This window comes from Triticum dicoccoides, chromosome 5A, assembly GCF_002162155.2.
Source record: "Triticum dicoccoides isolate Atlit2015 ecotype Zavitan chromosome 5A, WEW_v2.0, whole genome shotgun sequence".
In the NCBI taxonomy this organism is placed as follows: Eukaryota; Viridiplantae; Streptophyta; class Magnoliopsida; order Poales; family Poaceae; genus Triticum; species Triticum dicoccoides.
Genome location: NC_041388.1, coordinates 626,163,306 through 626,183,886, shown reverse-complemented (window position 1 = coordinate 626,183,886; position 20,581 = coordinate 626,163,306).

Sequence of the window (20,581 nt, the reverse complement as noted above, 5' to 3'; positions counted from 1 at the left end):
GGACACAAGAGACTCTTTGTTATTTGGTTGCAGGGTTGCTTGAGAGAGACCATCTTCATCCTACGCCTCCCACGGATTGATAAACCTTAGGTCATCCACTTGAGGGAAATTTTCTACTGTCCTACAAACCTCTGCACTTGGAGGCCCAACAACGTCTACAAGAAGAAGGTTACGTAGTAGACATCAAGCTCTTTTCTGGCGCCGTTGCCGGGGAGGTGAGTGCCTGAAGGTATATCTTTAGATCTTGCAATCAAATCTTTTTGTTTCTTGTTTTATCACTAGTTTAGTTTATAAAAGAAAACTACAAAAAAATGGAATTGAGTTTGCCTCATACGCTTCATCTTTTTAATATCTTACGTGAGTATGATGGAAAGGAAAATTGTGTGAAAGTGTTAGAAGAAGAATGCATTAAAATGTTTGGCACTAAATCTTTGAATGATGAGCATGATTGCAATGTTGTTAGTATGAATTCTTTGAATACCCATGATGCTAATGATATGCGAAGCCACAAGCTTGGGGATGCTATGTTTGATGAAGATGATATTTTTTGTCCCCCAAGTTTTGATGAGAAAATTTACTATGATGAAAGCATGCCTCCTATCTATGATGATTATTGTGATGACACGTATGCTATAAAGAATAATGGTAACCATGAAACTTGTCATCTTGATCTTAATTTTCAATCACATGATAGTTATTTTCTTGAGTTTGCTCCCACTACTATTCATGAGAAGAAATTTTCTTATGTGGAGAGTAGTAAAAATTCTATACCTGTAGATCATGAAAAGAATGCTTTAGGTGTTGGTTATATTGTTAAATTCATTCATTATGCTACTGAAAATTATTATTAGGGAGGAATATATGCTTGTAGGAATTGCAATAATATCAAGTTTCCTCTCTATGTGCTTAAAGTTTTGAAGTTATGCTTGTTTAGCCTTCCTAAGCTAGTTGATTATTGTTCCCATAAGTTGTTTGCTCACAAAATCCCTATGCATAGGAAGTGGGTTAGACTTAAATGTGCTAGTCATATTCTTCATGATGCTCTCTTTATGTTTTAATTCTTATTTTTTATGTGAGCACCTTTGAAATAATCATGCCTAGCTAGAAAGGCATTAAAGAAAAGCGCTTGTTGGGAGACAACCCAATATTTACCCCTATTGTTTTTGTGTGTTCACATGATTAAGATACTGTAGTAATCATGTTTTATAGCTTTTTCAATAAAGTGCCAAGTAGAACCTATAGGATCTTCTTGGATGATAGTTATTTGATCTTGCTGAAAATTCCAGAAACTTTCTGTTCACGAAAACAATTGTTAAAAATCACAAGAACGTGATAAAATACTGATTCCAATTGCAGTAGATCAATAAAAAAAATTATCTAGGCTTTCCTATTTTGGTAGAATTTATGGAGTTCCAGAAGTTTGTGTTAGTTACAGATTACTACAGACTGTTCTGTTTTTGACAGATTCTGTTTTTCGTGTGTTGTTTGCTTATTTTAATGAATCTATGGCTAGTAAAAGAGTTTATAAACCATAGAGAAGTTGGAATACAGTAGGTTTAACACCAATATAAATAAATAATGAGTTCATTACAGTACCTTGAAGTGGTGTTTTGTTTTCTTTCGCTAACGGAGCTCACGAGATTTTCTGTTAAGTTTTGTGTTGTGAAGTTTTCAAGTTTTGGGTAAAGATTCGATGGATTATGGAATAAGGAGTGGCAAGATCCTAAGCTTGGGGATGCCCAAGGCACCCCAAGGTAATATTCAAGGATAACCAAGAGCCTAAGCTTGGGGATGCCCCGGAAGGCATCCCCTCTTTCGTCTTCGTTCATCGGTAACTTTACTTGGAGCTATATTTTTATTCACCACATGATATGAGTTTTGCTTGGAGTGTCATTTTATTTTCTTTTGTTTTGCTTGCTGTTTGAATAAAATACCAAGGTCTGAAATTCTTAAATGTTAGAGAGTCTTCGCATAGTTGCATAATTATTCAACTACTCATTGATCTTCACTTAGATCTTTCGGAGTAGTTTGTCATTTGCTCTAGTGCTTCACTTATATCCTTTTAGAGCACGGTGGTGGCATTATTTTGAAGAAATATATGAAATCTCATGCTTCACTTATGTTATTTTGAGAGTCTTTAGAACAGCATGGTAATTTGCTTTGGTTATGAATTTACTCCTAATATGATGGGCATCCAAGAGGGATATAATAAAAACTTTCATATAAGGCGCATTGAATACTATGAGAAGTTTGATTCTTTATGATTGTTTTGAGATATGAAGATGGTGATATTAGAGTCATGCTAGTGGAGTAGTTGTGAATTTGAGAGATACTTGTGTTAAAGTTTGTGATTCCCGTAGCATGCACGTATGGTGAACCGTTATGTAATGAAGTCGGAGCATGATTTATTTATTGATTGTCCTCCTTATGAGTGGCGGTCGGGGACGAGCGATGGTCTTTTCCTACCAATCTATCCCCCTAGGAGCATGCGCGTAGTACTTTGTTTCGATAACTAATAGATTTTTGCAATAAGTATGTGAGTTCTTTATGACTAATGTTGAGTCCACGGATTATACGCACTCTCATCCTTCCACCATTGCTAGCCTCTCTAATACTGCGCACCTTTCACCGGAATCGTACACCCACCATATACCTTCCTCAAAACAGCCACCATACCTACCTATCACGACATTTCCATAGCCATTCCGAGATATATTGCCATGCAACTTACCAATGTTCCATTTATTATGACACGCTCCATCATTGCATATTGCTTTGCATGATCATGTAGTTGACATTGTACTTCTGGCAAAGCCACCATTCATAATTGTTTCATACATGTCACTCATGAGTCATTGCACATCCCGGTACACCGCCGGAGGCACTCATATAGCGTCATATTTTGTTCTAAGTATCGAGTTGTAATTCATGAGTTGTAAGTAAATAAAAGTGTGATGGTCATCATTATTAGAGCATTGTCCCAGTGAGGAAAGGATGATGGAGACTATGATTTCCCCATAAGTCGGGATGAGACTCTGGACGAAAAATAAAAAAATAGGAGAGAAAAAGAGGCCATAAAAAAAGAGAAGGCCCAAAAAAACAAAAAAATGAGAGAAAAAGAGAGAAGGGGCAATGCTACTATCCTTTTATCACACTTGTGCTTCAAAGTAGCACCATGATCTTTATGAAGGAGAGTCTCCTATGTTGTCACTTTCATATACTAGTGGGAATTTTACATTATAGAACTTTGCTTGTATATTCCAATGATGGGCTTCCTCAAAATGCCCTAGGTCTTCGTGAGCAAGCGAGTTGGATGCACACCTAGTTTCTTTTTAAGCTTTCATACACTCATAGCTCTAGTGCATTCGTTGCATGGCAATCCCTACTCACTCACATTGATATCTATTGATGGGCATCTCCATAGCCCGTTGATATGCCTAGTTGATGTGAGACTATCTTCTCCTTTTTGTCTTCTCCACAACCACCATTCTATTCCACCTATAGTGCTATGTCCATGGCTCACGCTCATATATTGCGTGAAGATTGAAAAAGTTTGAGAACATCAAAAGTACGAGACAATTGCTTGGCTTGTCATCGGGGTTGTGCATGATTTGAATATTTTGTGTGATGAAGATGGAGCATAGCCAGACTATATGATTTTGTAGGGATAGCTTGCTTTGGCCATGTTATTTTGAGAAGACACGATTGCTTTGTTAGTATGCTTGAAGTATTATTGTTTTCATGTTAATATTAAACTTTTGTTTTGAATCTTATGGATCTGAATATTCATGCCACGATAAAGAAGATATCATTGATAAATATGTTAGGTAGCATTCCACATCAAAAATTCTGTTTTTATCATTTACCTACTTGGGGATTAAGCTTGGGGATGCTGATACATCTCCAACGTATCTATAATTTTTGATTGTTCCATGCTATTATATTATATGTTTTGGATGTTCATGGGCTTTATTAAACACTTCTATATTATTTTTGGGACTAACCTATTAACCCAGAGCCCAGTGCCAGTTTCTGTTTTTTCCCTTGTTTCAGTGTTTCGCAGAAAAGGAATATCAAACGGAGTCCAAATGGAATGAAACCTTTGGGAGAGTTATTTTTGGAACGGAAGCAATCCAGGAGACTTGGAGTACATGTCAGGGAATCAACGAGGAGAGCACGAGGCAGGGGGGCGCGCCTGCCCCCCTGGGCATGCCCCCCACCCTCGTGGGCCCCTCGTGGCTCCCCTAACCGACTTCTTTCGCCTATATATATCCATATACCCGAAAAATATCGGGGGAACATAATAGATCGGGAGTTCCGCTGCCGCAAGCCTCTGTAGCCACCAAAAACCAATCGAGAACCTGTTCCGGCACCCTGCCAGAGGGGGGATCCCTCACCGGTGGCCATCTTCATCATCCCGGCGCTCTCCATGACGAGGAGGGAGTAGTTCACCCTCGGGGCTGAGGATATGTACCAGTAGCTATGTGTTTGATCTCTCTCTCTCTCTCTCTCTCTCGTGTTCTTGAGGTGATACGATCTTGATGTATCGCGAGCTTTGCTATTATAGCTAGATCTTATGATGCTCCTCCCCCTCTACTCTCTTGTAATGGATTGAGTTTTCCCTTTGAAGTTATCTTATTGGATTGAGTCTTTATGGATTTGAGAACACTTGATGTATGTCTTGCCGTGCTTATCTGTGGTGAAAATGGGATATTCACGTGATTCACTTGATGTATGTTTTGGTGATCAACTTGCGGGTTCCGCTCATGAACTTATGCATAGGGGTTGGCACATGTTTTCGTCTTGACTCTCCGGTAGAAACTTTGGGGCACTCTTTGAAGTTCTATGTGTTGGTTGAATAGATGAATCTGATATTGTTTGATGCATATCATATAATCATACCCACGGATACTTGAGGTGACATTGGAGTATCTAGGTGACATTAGGATTTTGGTTGATTTGTGTCTTAAGGTGTTATTCTAGTACAAACTCTATGATAGATCGATCCGAAAGAATAACTTTGAGGTGGTTTCGTACCCTACAATAATCTCTTCGTTTGTTCTCCGCTATTAGTGACTTTGGAGTGACTCTTTGTTGCATGTTGAGGGATAGTTATATGATCCAATTATGTTATTATTGTTGAGAGAACTTGCACTAGTGAAAGTATGAACCCTAGGCCTTGTTTCCTAGCATTGCAATACCGTTTACGCTCACTTTTATCGCTTGTTACCTTGCTGCTTTTATAAATTCAGATTACAAAAACCTATATCTACCTTCCATATTGCAATTGTATCACCATCTCTTCGCCGAACTAGGGCACCTATACAATTTACCATTGTATTGGGTGTGTTGGGGACACAAGAGACTCTTTGTTATTTGGTTGCAGGGTTGCTTGAGAGAGACCATCTTCATCCTACGCCTCCCACGGATTGATAAACCTTAGGTCATCCACTTGAGGGAAATTTTCTACTATCCGACAAACCTCTGCACTTGGAGGCCAAACAACGTCTACAAGAAGAAGATTGCGTAGTAGACATCAGCGTTCAAAATATTTTCGAAGTCCCGGTTCTAAACCATAAAGCATGGTGCACTAAACTATCAAGTAGTCATCATATCGAGCTTTGTCAAACGTTCATAACGTCTGCATCTGCTCCTACAATAGGTCTGTCACCTAGCGGTGCATCAAGGACATAATTCTTCTATGCAGCAATGTGTTGGGGAACGTAGTAATTTCAAAAAAATTCCTACGCACACGCAAGATCATGGTGATGCATAGCAAAGAGAGGGGAGAGTGTTGTCCACGTACCCTCGTAGACCGAAAGCAGAAGCGTTATAACAACGTGGTTGATGTAGTCGTACGTCTTCACGGCCCGACCGATCAAGTACCGAAACTACGGCACCTCCGAGTTCTAGCACACGTTCAGCTCGATGACGATCCCCGGACTCTGATCCAGCAAAGTGTTGGGGAAGAGTTCCATCAGCACGACGGCGTGGTGACGATCTTGATGTTCTATCGTCGCAGGGCTTCGCCTAAGCACCGCTACAATATTATCGAGGATTATGGTGGAGGGGGGCACCGCACACGGTTAAGAGATCAATGATCAATTATTGTCTCTAGAGGTGCCCCCTGCCCCCGTATATAAAGGAGCAAGGGGGAGGCCGGCCGGCCCTTGCAGGGCGCGCCAGGAGGAGGAGTCCTCCTCCTAGTAGGAGTAGGACTCCCTTCTTTCCTACTCCTACTAGGAGGGGGAAAGGAAGGGGGGAGGGAGAAGGAAAGGGGGGCGCCGCCCCCCCCCCCTCTCCTAGTCCAATTTGGACCAAAGGGGGAGGGGGCGCGCGGCCCACCCTGGCCGCCCCTCTCTCTCTCCACTAACGCCCATAAGGCCCATTACTTCTCCCGGGGGGTTCCGGTAACCCTCCGCCACTCCGGTATTCTCCGAAATCACCCGGAACACTTCTAGTGTCCGAATATAGTCATCCAATATATCAATCTTTATGTCTCGACCATTTCGAGACTCCTCGTCATGTCCGTGATCACATCCGGGACTCCGAACAACCTTCGGTACATCAAAACATATAAACTCATAATGAAACTGTCATCGTAATGTTAAGCGTGCGAATCCTACGGGTTCGAGAACAATGTAGACATGACCAAGACACGTCTTCGGTCAATAACAAATAGCGGAACCTGGATGCTCATATTGGTTCCTACATATTCTACGAAGATCTTTATCGGTCAGACCGCATAACAACATTCGTTGTTCCCTTTGTCATCGGTATGTTACTTGCTCGAGATTCGATCGTTGGTATCTCAATACCTAGTTCAATCTCGTTACCTGCAAGTCTCTTTACTCGTTCCGTAATACATCATCCCGCAACTAACTCGTTAGTTGCAATGCTTGCAAGGCTTAAGTGATGTGCATTACCGAGAGGGCCCAGAGATACCTCTCCAACAATCGGAGTGACAAATCCTAATCTCGAAATACACCAACCCAACATGTACCTTTGGAGACACCTGTAGAGCTCCTTTATAATCACCCATTTACGTTGTGACGTTTGGTAGCACACAAAGTGTTCCTCCGGCAAATGGGAGTTGCATAATCTCATAGTCATAGGAACATGTATAAGTCATGAAGAAAGCAATAGCAACATACTAAACGATCGGGTGCTAAGCTAACGGAATGGCTCATGTCAATCACATCATTCTCCTAATGATGTGATCCCGTTAATCAAATGAAAACTCATGTCTATGGCTAGGAAACATATCCATCTTTGATCAACAAGCTAGTCAAGTAGAGGCATACTAGTGACACTCTGTTTGTCTATGTATTCACACATGTATTATGTTTCCGGTTAATACAATTCTAGCATGAATAATAAACATTTATCATGATATAAGGAAATAAATAATAACTTTATTATTGCCTCTAGGGCATATTTCCTTCAGTCTCCCACTTGCACTAGAGTCAATAATCTAGTTCACATTGCCATGTGATTTAACATCAATAGTTCACATCTTTATGTGGTTAACACCCATAGTTCACATCGACATGTGACCAACACCCAAAGGGTTTACTAGAGTCAGTAATCTAGTTCACATCGCTATGTGATTAACACCCAAAGAGTACTAAGGTGTGATCATGTTTTGCCTATGAGAGAAGTTTAGTCAACGGGTCTGCCATATTCAGATCCGTATGTATTTTGCAAATTTTTATGTCAACAATGCTCTGCACAGAGCTACTCTAGCTAATTGCTCCCACTTTCAATATGTATCCAGATTGAGACTTAGAGTCATCTGGATCAGTGTCAAAATTTGCATCGACATAATCCTTTACGACGAACCTTTTTGTCACGTCCATAATCGAGAAACATATCCTTATTTCACTAAGGATAATTTTGACCGCTGTCCAGTGATCTACTCCTAGATCACCATTGTACTCCCTTGCCAAAATCAGTGTAGGGTATACAATAGATCTGGTACATAGCATGGCATACTTTATAGAACCTATGGCCAAGGCATAGGTAATGACTTTCATTCTCTTTCTATCTTCTGTCGTGGTCGAGTTTTGAGTCTTACTCAATTTCACACCTTGTAACACAGGCAAGAACTCTTTCTTTGACTGTTCCATTTTGAACTTACTTCAAAATCTTGTCAAGGTATGTACTCATTGAAAAAACTTATCAAGCGTCTTGATCTATCTCTATAGATCTTGATGCTCAATATGTAAGTAGCTTCACCGAGGTCTTTCTTTGAAAAAACTCCTTTCAAACACTCCTTTATGCTTTGCAGAATAATTCTACATTATTTCCGATCAACAATATGTCATTCACATATACTTATCAGAAATGTTGTAGTGCTCCCACTCACTTTCTTGTAAATAGAGGCTTCACCGCAAGTCTGTATAAAACTATATGCTTTGATCAACTCATCAAAGCGTATATTCCAACTCCGAGATGCTTGCACCAGTCCATAGATGGATCGCTGGAGCTTGCACATTTTGTTAACACCTTTAGGATTGACAAAACCTTCTGGTCGCATCATATACAACTCTTCTTTAGGAAATCCATTAAGGATTGCAGTTTTGTTATCCATTTGCCAGATTTCATAAAATGCGGCAATTGCTAACATGATTCAAACAGACTTTAAGCATTGATACGAGTGATAAAATCTCATCGTAGTCAACACCTTGAACTTTGTCAAAAACCCTTTTTGACAAGTCTAGCTTTGTAGATAGTAACACTACTATTAGCGTCCGTCTTCCTCTTGAAGATCCATTTATTTTCTATGGCTTGCCGATCATCGGGCAAGTCAACCAAAGTCCACACTTTGTTCTCATACATGGATCTCATCTCAGATTTCATGGCCTCAAGCCATTTCGTGGAATTTGGGCTCATCATCGCTTCCTCATAGTTCGTAAGTTCGTCATGGTCTAGTAACATGACTTCCAGAATAGGATATCGTACCACTCTGGTGCGGATCTCACTCTGGTTTACCTATGAGATTCGGTAGTAACTTGATCTAAATTTACATGATCATCATCATTAGCTTCCTCACTAATTGGTGTAGTAGTCACAGGAACAGATTTCTGTGATGAACTACTTTCCAATAAGGGAGTAGGTACAGTTACCTCATCAAGTTCTACTTTCCTCCCACTCACTTCTTTCGAGAGAAACTCCTTCTCTAGAAAATTTCCGAATTTAGCAAGAAAAGTCTTGCCTTCGGATCTGTGATAGAAGGTGTATCCAATAGTCTCCTTTGGATATCCTATGAAGACACATTTCTCCGATTTGGGTTTGAGCTTATCATGATGAAACTTTTTCTTATAAGCATCGCAACCCCAAACTTTAAGAAACGACAGCTTAGGTTTCTTGCCAAACCATACTTGATACGATGTCGTCTCAACGAATTTAGATGGTGCCCTATTTAACGTGAATGCAGCTGTCTCTAATGCATAACCCCAAAACGATAGTGGTAGATCGGTAAGAGACATCATAGATCGCACCATATGTAATAAAGTATGGTTATGACATTTGGACACACCATTACACTATGGTGTTCCAGGTGGCATGAGTAGTGAAACTATTTCACAGTGTTTTAAATCAAGACCAAACTCGTAACTCAAATACTCTTCTCCACGATCAGATCGTAGAAACTTTATTTTCTTGTTACGATGATTTTCCACGTCACTCTGAAATTATATGAACTTTTTCAAATGTTTCAGACTTCTGTTTCATTAAGTAGATATACCCATATCTGCTCAAATCATCTGTGAAGGTCAGAAAATAATGATACCTGCTGCGAGCCTTAATATTCATCGGACCACATACATCAGTATGTATGATTTCCAACAAATCTGTTGCTTGCTCCATTGTTCCGGAGAATGGCGTTTTAGTCATCTTGCCCAAGAGGCATGGTTCGCAAGCATCAAGTGATTCATAATCAAGTGATTCCAAAATCCCATCAGCATGGAGTTTCTTCATGCGCTTTACACCAATATGACCTAAACGGCAGTGCCACAAATAAGTTGCACTATCATTATTAACTTTGCATCTTTTGGCTTCAATATTATGAATATGTGTATCACTACGATCGAGATCCAATGAACCATTTTCATTGGGTGTATAACCATGGAAGGTTTTATTCATATAAACAGAACAACAATTATTCTCTAACTTAAATGAATAACTGTATTGCAATAAACATGATCAAATCATATTCATGCTCAAAGCAAACACCAAATAACACTTATTTAGTTTCAACACTAATCCCAAAAGTATAGGAAGTGTGCAATGATGATCATATCAATCTTGGAAATATTTCCAACACACATCGTCACCTCGCCCTTTTACTAGTTTCTGTTTATTCTGCAACTCCCATTTCGAGTTACTACTCTTAGCAACTGAACCAGTATCAAATATCGAGGGGTTGCTATGAACACTAGTAAAATACACATCAATAATATGTATATCAAATATACCTTTGTTCACTTTGCGACCCTTCTTATCCGCCAAATACTTGGGGCAGTTCCGCTTCCAATGACCAGTCCCTTTGCAGTAGAAGCACTTAGTCTAAGGCTTAGGTCCAGACTTGGGTTTCTTCTCTTGAGCAGCAACTTGCTTGCCGTTCTTCTTGAAGTTCCCCTTCTTCCCTTTGCCCTTTTCTTGAAACCAGTGGTCTTGTCAACCATCAACACTTGATGTTTTTCTTGATTTCTACCTTCGTCGACTTCAGCATTACGAAGAGCTTGGAAATCGTTTCCGTTATCCCTTGCATATTATAGTTCATCACGAAGTTCTACTAACTTAGTGATGGTGACTAGAGAATTCTGTCAATCACTATTTTATCTGGAAGATTAACTCCCACTTAATTCAAGCGATTGTAGTACCCAGACAATCTGAGCACATGCTCACTGCTTGAGCTATTCTCCTCCATATTTTTAGCTATAGAACTTGTTGGAGACTTCATATCTCTCAACTCGGGTATTTGCTTGAAATATTAACTTCAACTCCTGGAACATCTCATATGGTCCATGACGTTCAAAACGTCTTTGAAGTCCCGATTCTAAGCCGTTAAGCATGGTGCACTAAACTATCAAGTAGCCATCATATTGGGCTAGCCAAACGTTCATAACGTCTGCATTTGCTCCTGCAATAGGTCTGTCACCTAGCAGTGCATCAAGGACATAATTCTTCTGTGCAGCAATGAGGATAAACCTCAGATCACGGACTCAGTCCGCATCATTGCTACTATCATATTTCAACTTAGTTTTCTCTAGGAAAATATCAAAAATAAAACAGGGAAGCAACAACGCGAGCTATTGATCTACAACATAGATATGCTAATACTACCAAGACTAAGTTCATGATAAATTAAAGTTCAATTAATCATATTACTTAAGAACTCCCACTCAGATAGACATCCCTCTAATCCTCTAAGTGATCACGTGATCCAAATCAACTAAACCATGTCCGATCATCACGTGAGATGGAGTAGTTTCAATGGTGAACATCACTATGTTGATCATATCTACTATATGATTCACGCTCGACCTTTCGGTCTCCGTGTACCGAGGCCATATCTGTTATATCCTAGGCTCATCAAGTTAAACCTGAGTATTCTGCGTGTGCAACTATTTTGCACCCGTTGTATTTGAACGTAGAGCCTATCACACCCGATCATCACGTGGTGTCTCAGCACGAAGAACTTTCGCAACGGTGCATACTTAGGGAGAACACTTATACTTTGATAATTTAGTGAGGGATCATCTTATAATGCTACCGTCAATCAAAGCAAGATAAGATGCATAAAAGATAAACATCACATGCAATCAATATAAGTGATATGATATGGCCATCATCATCTTGTGCTTGCGATCTCCATCTCCGAAGCAACGTCATGATCACCATCGTCACCGGCGCGACACCTTGATCTCCATCGTAGCATCATTGTCGTCTCGCCAATATTATGCTTCTACGACTATCGCTACCGCCTAGTGATAAAGTAAAGAATTACAGGGCGATTGCATTGCATACAATAAAGCGACAACCATATGGCTCCTGCCAGTTGCCGATAACTCGGTTACAAAACATGATCATATCGTACAATAAAATTTAGCATCATGTCTTGACCATATCACATCACAACATGCCTTGCAAAATCAAGTTAGACGTCCTCTACTTTGTTGTTGCAAGTTTTTACGTGGCTGCTACGGGCTTAGCAAGAACCAATCTTACCTACGCATCAAAACCACAACGATAGTTTGTCAAGTTGGTGCTGTTTTAACCTTCGCAAGGATCGGGCGTACCACACTCGGTTCAAGTAAAGTTGGAGAAACTGACACCCGCCAGCCACCTGTGTGCAAAGCACGTCGGTAGAACCAGTCTCGCGTAAGAGTACGCGTAATGTCGGTCCGGGCCGCTTCATCCAACAATACCGCTGAACCAAAGTATGACATGCTGGTAAGCAGTATGACTTATATCGCCCACAACTCACTTGTGTTCTACTCGTGCAAATAACATCAACACATAAAACCAGGCTCGGATGCCACTGTTGGGGAACGTTGTAATTTCAAAAAAAATCCTACGCACACGCAAGATCACGGTGATGCATAGCAATGAGAGGGGAGAGTGTTGTCCACGTACCCTCGTAGACCGAAAGCGGAAGTGTTATAACAACGCGGTTGATGTAGTCGTACGTCTTCACGGCCCGACCGATCAAATATCGAAACTACGGCACCTCCGAGTTCTAGCACACGTTCAGCTCGATGACGATCCCCGGACTCCGATCCAGCAAAGTGTCGGGGAAGAGTTCCATCAGCACGACAGCGTGGTGACGATCTTGATGTTCTACCATCGCAGGGATTCGCGTAAGCACCGCTACAATATTATCGAGGATTATGGCGGAGGGGGACACCGCACACGGCTAAGAGATCAATGATCAATTGTTGTCTATAGAGGTGTCCCCCTGCCCCCCTATATAAAGGAGCAAGGGGAAGGCCGGCCGGCCCTTGCAGGGCGCGCCAGGAGGAGTCCTCCTCCTCCTAGTAGGAGTAGGACTCCCTTCTTTCCTACTCCTACTAGGAGGGGGAAAGGAAGGGGGAGAGGGAGAAGGAAAGGGGGGCGCCGCCCCCCTCTCCTAGTCCAATTCGGACCATAGGGGGAGGGGGCGCGCGGCCCACCCTGGCCGCCCCTCTCTCTCTCTCCACTAAGGCCCATAAGGCCCATTACTTCTCCCGGGGGGGTTCCGGTAACCCTCCGGCACTCCGGTTTTCTCCGAAATCACCCGGAACACTTCCCGTGTCCGAATATAGTCATCCAATATATTATGTCTCGACCATTTTGATACTCCTCGTCATGTCCGTGATCACATCCGGGACTCCGAACAACCTTTGGTACATCAAAACATATAAAATCATAATGAAACCGTCATCATAACGTTAAGCGTGCGGACCCTACGGGTTCGAGAACAATGTAGACATGACCGAGACACATCTCCGGTCAATAACCAATAGCGGAACCTGGATGCTCATATTGGTTCCTACATATTCTACGAAGATCTTTATCGGTCAGACCGCATAACAACATACATTGTTCCCTTTGTCATCGGTATGTTACTTGCCCAAGATTCGATCGTTGGTATCTCAATACCTAGTTCAATCTTGTTACCGGCAAGTCTCTTTACTCGTTCCGTAATACATCATCCCGCAACTAACTCATTAGTTGCAATGCTTGCAAGGCTTAAGTGATGTGCATTACCGAGAGGGCCCAGAGATACCTCTCCGACAATCGGAGTGACAAATCCTAATCTCGAAATACGCCAACCCAACATGTACCTTTGGAGACACCTGTAGAGCTCCTTTATAATCACCCAGCTACGTTGTGACATTTGGTAGTACACAAAGTGTTCCTCCAGCAAACGGGAGTTGCATAATCTCATAGTCATAGGAACATGTATAAGTCATGAAGAAAGCAATAGCAACATACTAAACGATTGGGTGCTAAGCTAACGGAATGGGTCATGTCAATCACATCATTCTCCTAATTATGTGATCCCGTTAATCAAATGACAACTCATGTCTATGGCTAGGAAACATAACCATCTTTGATCAACAAGCTAGTCAAGTAGAGGCATACTAGTGACACTCTGTATTATGTTTCCGGTTAATACAATTCTAGCATGAATAATAAACATTTATCATGATATAAGGAAATAACTAATAACTTTATTATTGCCTCTAGGGCATATTTCCTTCACAATGAGGATAATCCTCAGATCACGGACCAAGTCCGCATCATTGCTACTATCATCTTTCAACTTATTTTTTCTCTAGGAACATATCAAAAATAAACGGGGAGCTACATCGCGAGCTATTGATCTACAACATAGTTTGCAAATACTATCAAGACTAAGTTCATGAGAAATTAAAGTTCAATTAATCATATTACTTAAGAACTCCCACTTAGATAAACATCCCTCGAATCATCTAAATGATCACGTGATCCAAATCAACTAAACCATGTTCGACCATCACGTGAGATGGAGTAGTTTTCAATGGTGAACATATCTATGTTGATCATATCTTCTATATGATTCACGCTAGACCTTTCGGTCTCCAGTGTTCCGAGGCCATATCTGCATATGCTAGGCTCGTCAAGTTCAACCCGAATATTCTGCATGTGCAAAACTGGCTTGCACCCGTTGTATGTGAACGTAGAGCTTATCACACCCGATCAGCACGTGGTGTCTCGGCACGACGAACTGTAGCAACGGTGCATACTCAGGGAGAACACTTATATCTTGAAATTTAGTGAGGGATCATCTTATAATGCTACCGCCATACTAAGCAAAATAAGATGCATAAAGGATAAACATCACATGCAATCAAAATACGTGACATGGTATGGCCATCATCATCTTGTGCCTTTGATCTCCATCTCCAAAGTACCGTCATGATTTCCATTGTCACCGGCATGACACCATGATCTCCATCATCTTGATCTCTATCAACGTTTCGTCACATGGTCATCTCGCCAGTTATTGCTATCGCATAGCGATAAAGTAAAGCAATTATATGGCGCCTGCATCTTATGCAATAAAGAGACAACCATAAGGCTCCTGCCAGTTGCTGATAACTTTAACAAAACATGATCATCTCATACAACAATTTATATCTCATCACGTCTTGACCATATCACATCACAACATGCCCTGCAAAAACAAGTTAGACGTCCTCTACTTTGTTGTTTGCAAGTTTTACGTGGCTGCTACGGGCTTAGTAAGAACCGTTCTTACCTACGCATTGAAACCACAACGATTTTTCTTCAAGTGTGTTGTTTTAACCTTCAACAAGGACCGGGTGTAGTCAAACTCGATTCAACTAAAGTTGGAGAAACAGACACCCACTTGCCACCTGTGTGCGAAGCATGTCGGTAGAACCAGTCTCATGAACACGGTCATGTAATGTCGGTCTGGGCCGCTTCATCCAACAATACCGCCGAATCAAAGTAAGACGTTGCTGGTAAGCAGTATGACTATTATCGTCCACAACACATTGTGTTCTACTCATGCATATAATATCTACGCATAGACCTGGCTCAGATGCCACTGTTGGGGAACGTAGTATTTCCAAAAAATTCCTACGATCACGCAAGATCTATCTAGGAGAAGCATAGCAACGAGCGGGGAGAGTGTGTCCATGTACCCTCGTAGACCAAAAGCGGAAGCGTTAAGTAACGTGGTTGATGTAGTGAAACGTCTTTGCAATCCAACCGATCCAAGCACCGAACGTACGGCACCTGCGTGTTCAACACACGTTCAACTCAATGACGTCCCTCAATCTCTTGATCCAGTTGAGACCGAGGGAGAGTTCCGTCAGCACGATGGCGTGGCGACGGTGAAGATGAAGTTACCGGTGCAGGGCTTTGCCTAAGCACTACGACGATATGATCGAGGTGTGTTACTGTGGAGGGGGCACCGCACACAGTTAAGAGAAACTTGTGTGTTCTAGGGTGCCCCCCTGCCCCCGTATATAAAGGAGGGGAGGGGAAGCCGTCCATCCCTCCTAGGGCGCCCCAAGAGATGGGAATCCTACTAGGACTCCAAGTCCTAGTAGGTTTCCACCTAAGGAAGAGGGGGAAGAAGGAAGGAAGAGGGGGAAGGGAAGGAAAGGGGGGCGCCGCCCCTTCCCCTAGTCCAATTTGGACCCAAGGGGGGCACGCGGCCAGCCCCTCTTGGCCCTTCCTCTCCTCCCACTAAGGCCCATCGAGGCCCATTAGTTCCCCCGGGGGTTCTGACAACCCTCCGGCACTCTCGGAACTCATCCGCTGTCCGAATAATATCATACAACATATCAAGCTTTATGTCTCGACCATTTTGAGACTCCTCGTCATGTCCATGATCTCATCGGGGAATCCGAACAAACTTCGGTCATCAAATCACATAACTCATAATACAAATCGTCATCGAACATTAAGCGTGTGGACCCTACGGGTTCGAGAACTATGTAGACATGACCGAGACACATCTTTGGTCAATAACCAATAGAGGAACCTGGATGCTCATATTGGCTCCTACATATTCTATGAAGATCTTTATCGGTCAAACCACATAACAACATACGTTGTTTCCTTTGTCATCAGTATGTTACTTGCCCGAGATTCGATCGTCGGTATCATCATACCTAGTTCAATCTCGTTACTGGCAAGTCTATTTACTCGTTCTGTAGTGCATCATCCCGCAACTAACTCATTACTCACATTGCTTGCAAGGCTTATAGTGATGATCATTACCGAGAGGGCCTAGAGATACCTCTCCGATACACAGAGTGACAAATCTTAATCTTGATCTATGCCAACCCAACAAACACCTTCGAAGACACCTGTAGAGCATCTTTATAATCAACCAGTTATGTTGTGATGTTTGATAGCACACAAGGTGTTCCTCCGGTATTCGGGAGTTGCATAATCTCATAGTCAGAGAAACATGTATAAGTCATGAAGAAAGCAATAGCAATAAACTAAATGATCATAGTGCTAAGCTAACGGATGGGTCTTGTCAATCACATCATTCTCTAATGATGTGATCCCGTTCATCAAATGACAACACATGTCTATGGCTAGGAAACTTAACAACCTTTGATTAACGAGCTAGTCAAGTAGAGGCATACTAGGGACACTCTGTTTGTCTATGTATTCACACATGTACTAAGTTTTCGGTTAATACAATTCTAGCATGAATAATAAACATTTATCATGATATAAGGAAATATAAATAACAACTTTATTATTGCCTTTAGGGCATATTTCCTTCACACGGATCCCTCCACTGCCAAAGCTCACGTCAGAGTAGAAGAAGGCCATGGCTGCCATTGTTGCCGACTGGCAGGCCAACAGGTAGCCGAAGGGCATGCAAATGGAGGATGCCTCCGACGACGAGCCAACGCCACCCTCCTCCTCCTCCGCTCCACCCTCGCCGGTGCATTGCACCATGACCATCGGCGAGGCCCGTGCCTATTATATGGACATGGTGCGGGAGGAGCGGGAGGAGCAGTTCTGGGAGGCGCAGGCCGACGTCAACTACAATCACAACCTCCTCCAGGAGCATCACAGGCGTAGGAGCAGGTCGCCGCCAGCAAGGCGGTCGCGCCGGATCCAGACCTAGCGGAGCAGGAGCGTTGTTCGAGTCCTACCGCTCTCCCCACGAGATTCACCTTGCTCACTTGAGGTACCGGCTGGCGGCCGCTGACAAGAAGTGCGACGCTGACGTGGGCGAGGCGTTGTTCGACGACACCGATGAGGAGGACATCGCCGAGACTGCGCCTCGGCACCACGACCACAAAGAAGCCGACATGTCGACGGGCGCCACCTGCAGCGAGGAAGAGTAGTGCACGGTAGGTCGCCGCCACTCGTGTCCCAGGAAGGCCACCGCTCCTCCCCTTCCGTCGACGCCAAGCTTGGTGGGCTGAGCATCTTCGGTCGATTAGTCGCTTGGCGGCGACATCAAGGCGGGCAGCTTCAATTTCCAGGGCTCCGGAGGCGGAGGTCACGGAGGCAGAGCTGGAGAGCGTCGAGGCGGAACTAAAGACAGTGAAGTTTCAGTTCTCAGGGCTGATGGCCGGAGACGGGAACCGGACGCCGGCGATCATTTAGATTAGATATTAGTTATACTCCATAGCACGTCTAGGACCGCTTTGATGTATTTGTAATGAAATCCGGTATTTTATATGAAATCCAGCCATGTTTATATGAATTCCGGACTTGTTTAAACAAATTTCGTCCGATTGATTTGACTTATTGTGAAAATGTATGCAGCTACAGTTGGATGGCTACCTCCCGCATCCGTGTCCGGGACTGGTCTCCCCCTGTCCATGGACGGATGCGGGAGAATTTTTGTGGGTTGCCGTTGGAGATGCCTTATGGAGAACACATGCATGTGGGTGACGCAATTTCTTTTTTAGTGTTGCCTAGTGCGCCTCGCAATGGGAATATGTAACCGATCTTATTGTATGAATTATTAATAATGCCGACTCTTAACTATATGGCAATTTGCTTTCATATAATTATATGGCAATTACTTATAACCAGGTGGTGGCTTCCTATATTATTAGAGCATCTTTTTTTGCGGGTGATATTATTAGACCATCTACAGCCGTGGACAGCAAATCCAACTCCTCAAACGCCCGAGGATGCGTCTGGGTGCATTCGTGGACAGTGACCGGTCACGCCTCAAATTTGCTCTTCTGCATCCGCCTACCTCAGATCCGACACCCTATATCCATACAAGTCATTCAACATAAGAGCTACTCTACGTGATCAAACGACGCATAACGAATCGACATCAAACAGACAACCAAATGCACACAAACAAACTATACATCATCCAAAAGATTATCGGAGTTCATCGCCAGATAAGTTATTAACTTCAATAACAAAAAAACGATAGTAACATAGGAGGATGAGCGTCTTCAACACTTCCTCACCGGGCCTTTCCCCTTCCGATCACCGACGTAGCTATAGGCATCCACGGCTAGTGGAGGATCTTGGTCGTCGAAGGAGGAGTTGGAGTTGTGATGGTCGCCGTCGTCAGAGTCTAAGTCGGAGAGGACGATCGGCCCTTCCATCCGGCGGACGGCCCTGTCCTGCTGCCGCTTCAACTTGGCAAGCTGAGCTGCCTCCACCGCTGCCTCCTTCACCTCACACTCCGACTGCTCTATGGCAAGCCGGAGCGCCTTCACGTTCTTCCACCGAAGGCGGCGAGCGTCGGTCGCTACTATCATGAGTGACCGGCGGTAGGCCCAAGCGAGGAGCGCACGGACTGCTCTGTCGCGTCCCTCTCCCTTGCATGTTGCCTGTCGCGGCGGGCGGCGCGCGCCTTGGATTCTGGAGTGCCCGTGCGGGTTGGCGGCGCGGGCACTAGCACCCACCGCTGCCCATGCGGAGCAGCGGCCGAAGGGGGAAGGGGACGGCGCGGGGGCGAAGCGAACGGCGCTGCCCTGGAGGAGCTGCGTGCGGACCGGGAGGGGCCAGCTCGGCCATCCGCGCTGCACCAGCGCAGGAGCCGCAACGACGCTGCAGATCCGGAGCTACCCCCGGTGTCCACATTGGACCGCTCCAAGGCAATGCGGAGGGCCAGCTTCTCATCGACGTCGACATCAGAGTCGGAGTGGCTGCCGGAGCTTGACATTGCGCCTGGTGGGATCGAAATCGGAGAGAGGAGAGGAGAGGACGGAGCGAGAGAGGAGAACGAGTGAGCTAGGGTTCCGAGCAAGGAGACGGTTGGGTTTTTTGGGATAGTCGTGGGGTCGGTGGTAGGCCAGGACTGTCAGCTCAGATGTGGCGGATGCGCCCGGATGAGCCCGGCCCGCCCCATATTTGGGCTGGATATGAGGGGCGTCGGACAGCCTGGGCGTCTGAGGCCGGATTGAAGTACTCCTACTGTCTCACCACCACAACCGAAGCGGTGGCTTCCTCCTCCGAGGGGCATCGCGAAGATTAATGTGGATGGAGCAGTAGTGAGATCCCGGCGAGGTGGGGCAGTCGCAGCTTTATGCCGCGACCAGGACGGACACTATCTAGGGTCATCGGCGATGGTTTACTACAGAATCACTGATCCTTTAACTTTTGAGACGTATGCATGTCGCGAAGCCCTTGCTTTGGCTGACGACCTGGGTGAGCAGAAGGTGTGCATGGCCTCGAACTGCCAAGATGCGGTGAACGACATCAACAGGGGAACTGGAGGCCCTAATGCCGCTTTGGTGCATGAAATAACGAATCACTGTAATAGCTTTATTTCTTGATCTTTTGTTTTCGAGCGTAGGAACTTTAATTTTGAAGTTCACAATCTCGTCAAGTTTGCTTGTAACCTAGATATAGGTAGACATGTTTGATTGGGCATCCTCCATGACCCAAACCTTGTACCTATGACAATTGTTTTGAATGAATAAAGCAGGCGAGATTTCTCAAAAAAAAACCCGAGTGGGTAGATTTTTTATGACCGGTCCGCCCTTCCGGACATTTTAGACGGGTTTGGACGCCCGACTATAGATGCTCTTAGCCAAATAGCCATGTCTGTCGAAAAACAAGA